Raw genomic sequence first — 9,485 nt, forward strand, 5'->3', positions numbered from 1 at the left:
CGTACCGAGCCCAAACTGAGACAGAGACCGGACCAAACTTCAGGTCTAGGGTTAGGGTTTTGGTAAAACCGGACCGTGTCCTTCCCTAATAGAGGGTGAGAGAGAGAGAGAGAGAGAGAGAGAGAGAGAGAGAGAGAGAGAGAGAGAGAGAGGGAGAGAGAGAGAGAGAGAGAGAGAGAGAGGGGGGGGGGGAGAGAGAGAGAGAGAGAGAGGGAGAGAGAGAGAGGGGGAGAGAGAGAGAGAGAGAGAGAGAGAGAGAGAGAGAGAGAGAGAGAGAGAGAGAGAGAGAGAGAGAGAGAGAGAGAGAGAGAGAGAGAGAGAGAGAGAGAGAGAGAGAGAGAGAGAGAGAGAGAGAGAGAGAGAGAGAGAGAGAGAGAGAGAGAGAGAGAGAGAGAGAGAGAGAGAGAGAGAGAGAGAGAGAGAGAGAGAGAGAGAGAGAGAGAGAGAGAGAGAGAGAGAGAGAGAGAGAGAGAGAGAGAGAGAGAGAGAGGGAGAGAGAGAGAGAGAGAGAGAGAGAGAGAGAGAGAGAGAGAGAGAGAGTAGGATTGAGGGTGAGAGAGAGAATGAGAGGGAGAGCAGGGTAGAGGGTGAGAACAAGAGTGGGAGAGTGAGAGACAATGATTGGAGAGAGGGTGATGGGGAGAGAGTGAGGGAGAACGATACGAGAGAGGGAGAGAGAGTGTTGGATAGTTAATCTTGATTGAGATCATTTAGGAGTTTAAGTTTGAATGGGTCAAGAAATAAACAATCAGCATGGATCACTAGGTTTTAGAGAGATATGGAGACAAGAGCTTGTTTTAAGGAGCAGAAGACTAGGTGTCTTGAAAGACCAAGTACAAGTACAGGTGTGTGACCATGCTTTGTTTAAGCCCATAGGCAGTTATGGGGAGTGCATATAAATATGTATGAGTTCCATTGTTTTAGTATGCTTTGTGCATCAACTGGTCCCTTCCTCTCTCAAAGTGTTCTTTATTCTTGTTTCTTTGTGTGAGATCAAGAGAATGAGAGCCTATGCTTCCGTTCTCTGTGTGAGTTGCTCAAGTGAGAGAGCTAGGTTCTAACAGAGAGAGCGGGAGAGAGGGCGGGAGAGAGAGGGAGGGAGGAAGAGGGAGCAAGGGAGAGGAGGGGAGAGAGAGAGGAAGAGAGAGCGGGAGAGAGTGAGAGAGAATGAGAACTAGAGCGAGGGAGAGATTGAGATAGGGGGAGAGGGAATGGAAGTGGTATTTGGTCCAGTTCGAGCAAACCAGGACCTAACATTTGGTCAGCCCTAAAAAGGCTGACCGACTGTCTGACGGAATGTCCATCAGACCATGTCTCCCCCTCTGGCTCCCTCACTTTCTCTCTCCCTCCGTCTCTTGCTTTCTCTCATGAACTCTTTCTGGCACTCTCTCTTTCTCTCTTGTGCTCTCTCGCTCCGTTTCATGCTCGCTCTCCCTCTCACCTTCTCTCTCTCTCAGAGTCCCTCTTTCTTGCTCTCAATCTTGAGAATATTTAGTTTATCCTTGTTTCATTTTATTTCAAGCTATGTTAGGTTTCTCAGCTCTTCACTCTACTCTGTCAAGTTTTCTCCGTTTCTTTTAGTCTTCTTCTTTTTTTATTTTATTCTTCTTTCCATCATGCGTTCTTCTCTTATTTCCTTTTTCTCCTCTTTTTTTTATTGTTTTATTCTTATTTTATGCTTATTTCCGTCTTATTGTCTTCTCATTTTATTCTTCTTGTTCTCCTTTTCAAATCTTTTTTTAGTTTTTCTTCTTCATTACCTTTTCCCTACTATTTTCCTTCTCATTATTTCTCCTGATTTTCTTATTTCTCATTATGTTTCTTTACCTTCTTCCTTTTCATCTTCCTTTCTTCTTATTTAACTTTTCTTTTATTGTTCAATTATTCTTCTTTCAATCTTCTTTTCTTTTTCCCTTTTTATTTTATTCTTCTTTTGATTTTTACAGATGGAATTTATATGTGACTTTGCAATAAATTTTACCTTTGATGAGAAGTTCATACCATTTTTTTATCTTGACTTTTTGGTCTTCGACTTTGACTAGTCAACATGACTAGACCGGGACTGGACTAGAGAGGAACAGAACCAGACCGATCCTTAGGTAAGGTTTAGGTCTTTGCTAAAAGTACAGACTGGACCAAGACTACTAAACCCTACCTTTAGGTGACATGTAGTGGTTAGAGTAATGGATAACTGTATTTTCAACATAATATCCACCATATCTATTATAATCCTCTAAAAAGTGAAATATTTCCTTATTTGATCAATATTCTGTTCTGTCCAAGTATACGTGGAGGAATGCGAGAGATTAGATGAAGAATTAGCACTTGGGGCATGTTCAAAGATACTGTGGACCCCATGATGTGCACTATGTTGCCACTTCCATGGTGCAACATGGAATCATCGTGACCATCTAATTTCATATAAAGAAACACATGATGGAGATCTCTCACATTCATGTGAACATATTAGATATATATATATATCTCTTCAGGGAAAACACACTTTGAAATCCTTGATCAATCCTGCATATAATTCATTTTTTATTTGGTATAAATATCATTAATCATTTTGTTGATTTGATGACACAGAACTTGGTAAAAAATCTCCTCAATCCATCAAAAGAGAATGGTGATTCATTGTCAACACAATGGAAGTATAAGAAATGAACAATAAGGTAACTAACAAGGTCCATTTTTGTGGGTTTTGGGTTGGAAAGATGCACTCTTTGTTTATTTTTATTTGGATATAACTAAATTTCCAATTCATATAAAGGTTAATAATAATTTGGATTGAAACATCACCATTTATCCATATTCTTTGTGATTTTTTGCAGTGGATAAACTTTATTTAACAGACTTTTGAGAAAAGGTCTAATTAAAGTATAAATAGGGGAGGGGCATCAATTTAAGGCATCCATGGCAGGCAGCACTGGGTAATCAGTCCAAAGTTAAGGGTTTTATGTCGTTATTTTGATTCAGAGTTAGCCAAAATTTTTATGAAAATTTTCCACTTAAAAACTCTATAATTAATATAGGGAAAGTTAGGGGTCTATCCACAGCGAGGCACAATTTTAATTTCAGAATTTTTTCTCAAGGTTTGGCTGAAGAAAATGATTTTAAAAGTGAAAATAAAATTTCTGGGATTTTTCTAGATTTTTAGGTATTTTATATTATTTCCTATGATTTAAATTAAAACCAAAATACAAAGAAAAACACAAAACACTAATTTTTTCTTAACAAAAGAAATCGAAAATAAATATTTTTTAGAATTTTCTGGAATTTAATTTACATCAGAAACCACTAGAAATACTAAAAATGAGAATTAGAGATTTTTATAGATTATTTTAGATGTTAAAATGACTGTAAGTTGATTACATGAATTTTCTGGAATTTTCCTATTTTTTTTGGAATTTTTAAATGCATAAAATTGTTTTTTTCTATTTTTATGATTTACTATTTTTAATAATATTTAAATACTAAAAGTATAAAACTTACCTGCTCTAGCGATCGCCGTCGGCGGTAGTGGCGGGAGAGCAGCGGCGGCGGTAGTGGCGGCGGCGGCGACGACAGAGCGGCGGTGGCGACAACAGAGCGAGGGCAACGGCAGAGTGGCGGCGGCGGCGGCTGAGTGGAGACGGCGGCAGAGGCAGGCCAAATGGGCCGGTGGGTCTGATGTGGCCTGTATAGGGCTGGCCTTAGTGAGTCAGCCCACTGAGGTTCAGCCCAATTTGGCTAAGTGAAGACAGCAAAATGGGCTTAAACCTTATTGGGCTTAACCCAATGGTCATGACTTAGCCAATTTGGCTGTCCTTCATAGGGATACCCTATGCCCTGTGGTCTTGTGCGCTGCCCGCGCATGGACCGGCAGGCAGAGGGCTGTCCCTACCGCACAAGCATTGCTCGGCAGCGCACCGCAGCGCATGGTAGCGGCAAGAAGAGGGAAATTTTGATTTTTGAAATGATAAAAGTGATATTTTAATGCGATTTTTTGGGATTCAAAGTGGGGAATGCTTGAGGATCTAGAAAGAGGAAGAGAGATATTTTAGAGGGAGAAATAAATATTTTTAGAGAGATAAAAATGAAGAGATAATGTAGAGAAGTTTGAGAGGGAATTTGAAGATGTAAATGGAGTTTTTAATGAAAATTTTAGGGGAGGAACTAGGGATATGGGTGAAGTTCTAGAGAGAGAAAAACCAATTCTAGAGAGAGAAAAGGCTTAAATGAGGAGATAGAGAGAAAATAAAGAGAGAGTATAGAAGGAGTTTGAGATAAAATTTGAAGGTGAAAATGAAGAAGATTTTGAATGAAATTTGTAGGAGATTAACTAGGGATATGGATGAAGGTCTAGAGAGAGAAAAAACCTATTCTAGAGAGAAAGTAGAGAAAATGAGTGTTTAGAGTGGGAAAGTGATGGATTTTAAGGGTAAATGGATGGGAAATGATGGAGAAAGTAGAAATCTAAGATCCCAAAGACTCAATGCAAGTTCAATGAGTCCTCAATGCTTCCTCTAAATTCTGGATCCTTATATTTTTCCAGGATCAGACTTTTCAATGCAAACAAGAGATGGGATTAAGAGAAAACTTCAATAAACTTACATTAAGTAGGTTGAACAACCTGGATTCTGAAAAATGCCTTGTCCTGCCAGCCACTTGCTAGAGCACGTCCAGAATGAGGGGATATGAGGGAGAAAAAGTATATGTATATATAGGAGAATTACTAAAATACCCTTCTGGGCATTTTCTGTTATCTTTTCTTGCCAGTTTGCCCCTTTTTCTCCATTGGTGGGGAGCTTCCCCTTGTAATCTTTAGCTTCTTTCTTTATAATGCTTTTGAGAGCCCAATGGAAAGGTCAGGTAGTGGCCCATAATGTGCAAGGAGTCAAGGAGTTAAGTAAAAAATAACCATAATGTGCAAAAATTAGAATTTATAGCTACTGGACAAATATTTGGTTAATTAGAGTGATAACATAGTAAATTCTAAATTAATAAAACCAAAAACATCTAAAATCTATGAAAATATAGATGAGTCTCGATGGTCGGGAGACCAACAACGTCTTGAAGAAGAGTTGGAGAAGAAGAAGCAGATATTCAAGAGCCCCTTGATTGAGTGGATACTTGTGGAGGCCTGATGGAGGACCATCGTACCGACGACGACCATCGTGCCGACGACGACCTGACATCGACGACGACATCTGCCGGACGACCGACGACGACTCGCCAGCAGCCACGTCGAACAGCTCGTGCCGACGTCCGCAACCCGGGGTTTAAGTACTCCGGGTAGGTTCGAACAATTTATGTTTTTCTATGTATTTTCTTTGCGTTTCGAATTATGGGATTGGGCCAATATCGTAGGGCCCATCCTCGTCTTTCTTTTTATTTTAAAGATTGTATTTTGATTTTGTAAGGAGAGGTCGAACCACGTCTCATGACGGTTCAACCTCTCCCCACGTCTCCTTGGCACCCCTCCTCCCTATATAAGGGGAGGGCATGCCCAAGGGACTACTTGGAAGTTTTTTGAAATTGAAAAGTATTTTCAGAGATCCTCCCCCTTATCGTAGCTGTAGCGTAGGGGGTTTGGCTAGCCCCGTCTCTTCGTCGAGATCACTCCGGAGAGGGTAGAGCCCACGCCTTGTCCGTCGAGATCACTCCGGCGGACGTGTTCAACCGCGCATCGAGATCACTCTGGCACGCTCAAGATTTTCAAGAAGTCGCCAAGTCAAGAATTGAGAAGGCTCCCATCGAGATCACTCTGGCGCCCTCAAGGTTCGTGACATCAACGGCGCTGTGCGGCATCGGGACATCAGCCTCCAGCGAGGAGGAACGCCCGCGACCCCGTCAAGAACCCAATCCGCCAGGTTCTTGATTCCATCCTTCATCCTCATCCTCCTCATCCCTCCATCTCGATCATCTTCCTCCATCGTTCTTGGTTACCCTCCACCATCTTTCCTTGTTTTCTTGAACCAACCACCTTTTCTTGATCTCCTCCCGTCGACCTCCCCTCACTCTTCTACCTCGCCCTCGCCCTTCCCTGATCCTGCCATCCTTTTCCCACACCATCCTTGATCCCCAACCTTGCCATTGTCCTTTCTTGATCACAACCCCCCCCCGTTCTTGCCATACCCCTTCTTAGACTCCTTATCCCTACCTTCTTGGTTCCACCGCCGGCCCTCCCGTCCTTCCATCTCCCAACTCCGATCCCCTGAACACCCCGCCTTCTCGCCCGCCGTACTGACTCGCTCCGCGCCAAGAACTCACGCCGCGCCGCGGGTTCCTTCCCGCGCCGCGACGCCGCGCCGCGACGTCCGCACCGTGACAGTCGCGCCTCAACGCCACGCGCCGCTGCCTTCCCAGCGCCGCGGGTCGCACCCATTGGTGACCCGCCGGCCGAGAACGCGCCCGCCGCGATCTATCTCTGCCCTCGGTTCTACTCGCGCTGTGGTCTCTCCTCCGCCTCGTGGCCTCCCCCCCCCCCGCGTCGACGACCGGTCCTGCCTCGCCGCCCCCGCTCCGACCGTCAGCGGCCCCACCCCCCGTCATCGCCGCCGGCGGCCTCGGAGCGTGAGGGCCCAATCGCCGACGTAAAGCTCCTCGGTGTTCGCTCCAAACTGCACCAAGCGCACTCGCCACCACCATTCCGCCCGATCGAGCACGCCGTGGACTACATATCTTAAGGTCAGCCCGTCTCCCCTCCATCTAACCCAGTATTATTACTACCTGCAATGCCGTCGTCCGCTATCGCGTCCCCTGCCAAGATCTCCGGAACAAGCTATCAAAAATAGGCATAGCCACCGACGTTGAGGGCAGGATTCATTGGAGGTAAACGGACTGTTTCTGATTGATTAGATCTCGAACTCCTCAGGGCGGTAAGACGCCCCTCCCGACTTAGTCGCCTAGTAGATTCTGCTGGTCAACGGGAGTCCGATCTCGGATCGTTTCTACCCGTAGATCGCCCTCACCCACGACGCTACTTACCAACGTCTTACCTGCTCGTTTATAAATTCCATTCCATGTTTAGACAAATCATATCATTCCATCATTCTTATCTGTGACGCGAGACGCGCCGTTCGATCCCGGCCGCCGTCGTTTCGCATCAAGGCCAGACATGTGAATAATTTTATAACACTATTCCGTGGACAAAATAAAGGGTGGAACACATTCAGCATGAGGCACCAAAAGTTTTATTAGTTTTAGATATCAACTTGAGATTTAATTTTAGCTTTCATTATTTGAAAAAAATTTCCAACCCAACATGTTTTTGTAGTCCTTTTTCAGCTTGATTCGATAATGAAAGTAATATCACCAGGTCTACCCCCCCATGCCACTCAGAAAAATAATGGTTAAAAAAATGATTGATGTATACAACTAGGTGAAATTTTAATATAATCGTACTTTTAATTTGCCTAAGTTAAATATAATTTGTTAATTATAGAAATATCACTCAAATCATAGTAGGGGCGAGGTCGTCTCCACAGGTACTGGCCTTTAAAGGTGAATGTAATTATTGAATTTTAGTTAACAAGAATTAATATTATATGTAATAACAACTAATAGCAAGTAGTGATAGAGAGTAGTGAGAGGGAGAGTTGAGATAGTGATAATATAATATCACTATATCACATCTTATGATTAATAATTTTTATTGATTTTCAAGTTAGTAAGCAATTAATATTATGAATTTGATTTCTAGTTTTAAAATAAAGGATTATATTAAGATAGGTAGTAGAAGAGGTGTATAAGATGATCAAGATGGATAGAATAATAATAGCCTATTCTTAATTGAAGATAAGAAGGTTATTTATTTAATTAGTAGTAAGTTATATGTAAGATAGGAGATGAATACATAATGATAGATACTAAGATTTAGTTAGATAGTGAATATGATTTTACGTCAACAATGTGTAAGAAATTAATTGGTAGAGGTATTAGTTTAGTAAGAGGTAAGAATAAAGTAATACTTATGAATAAGAAGGAAGTAATACTAAAGATAGGGGAAATAAGGGATTATATGTTATGAATAAGATATAGATTAATGGAGGAAATATATACATATATGTATCTATAGATATACTTTGAATTTAAGAGTAATAGGGATAGATAGGAGAGTAGGGATTATCTAATGTAGTAGAGAATTCAGTCATTAGATAAGGAGGATTTTTAAGGTAGTTGAGTTAACTAGATAGTTAGAGAGAGATAAATTAAGAAGACGTAGAAGAACTAATAAGATTAGTGAGATGAACATTAGTGTGTGTTCTATGATTTACATTTATGATTATCTTAGAATGATAGTAATATAACTTATACAAGTAACTATATATTAAAAATTATTTTTAGTATTTTTATGAAGAAAATCAAGAAAAATCGGATAGTTTTGTTGACACCCTAAAGGTGTTTGACAGAATGCCTCAAAGAGGCAAAGACCATCACTCCAAACTGAAATCCAAACTTTCTTTGAACCAAACTGAAATATACCCATTCTACTATGTTTATGGACTAGTTTTCATTCATATAAAAGCCACAAACTTATTGATTCTTCCCTGAAACAAAGAATGGGGATGGGGATGCCAATCTTCACCCTCTAGCTTTGGTGTGCAGTTTCACCTTTTCTTCTCTGTGCTGGTGCAGATTGTTCTCTCCTAGCCTTTCTCTGATGCCTCGGTGAGCTGGTTGCATAGTGGCAGAGCTGTCACGACTCCAATGATTACTCCAAGCTCTAAAAGAGACCTTTGTCAGTGGTATTAAGTTGCTAAAATCACATTTATAGGGTCCAGAAAGAAGCTCTCTCAACCCTTTGTTCAGTGGCTCTTGATCCAACGGCTTCTCCGAGCTGTTGGATCACGTGATGGTCCCCCCATCATTGGCCTTGATCGGTTGGCTGATGAGGGCAATGGTCTGGGTGATGAAGGACATCTTTGCCCTCCTCTCCCCCCCCCCCCCCAATCCCTAGAAGGTCTGAAAGGGACCTCTGCTGTCAGTCTTAAGCTGTTAAAATCACATTTATAAGGTCGAGAAAGAAGCTCTTTCAACCTATTGTTCAATGCTCCTAATCTAATGGCATCTTCGAGCCGTTGGATCACCAGATGGTCCCCCCCATTGCTGGCCTTTGTTGGCTGGCCAACAAGGGCAACGGTCTTGGCGACGAAGGACATCTTTGCCCCTTCCAACTGTTTGATACCCATAATAATGTTTGGAGCACATGTTTTAAGACTAGTGATCTCTGTATTCTTATATCAACATTATTCACCTAGTCATTACATGTATTCATGAACTTCAATTACAAGTGTCACACATGAATTACAAAAATATATGATATTAATGATTTTTAAATGAGAAGTGAAATATGTGATTGGCATGTAGGAAACATATCTTTTTAATACAAACTTGAATTGAAGTTCTAAAATGCTATATTTTAATTACATATATCATGCACGAATAATTATTGCCTTGGAGAGGTAATTATGTATAGGAGCATGTGAGGCTCCCTCCTT

Source organism: Wolffia australiana, chromosome 3 (genome assembly GCF_029677425.1).
Source record: "Wolffia australiana isolate 7733 chromosome 3, ASM2967742v1".
NCBI classification, from domain to species: domain Eukaryota; kingdom Viridiplantae; phylum Streptophyta; class Magnoliopsida; order Alismatales; family Araceae; genus Wolffia; species Wolffia australiana.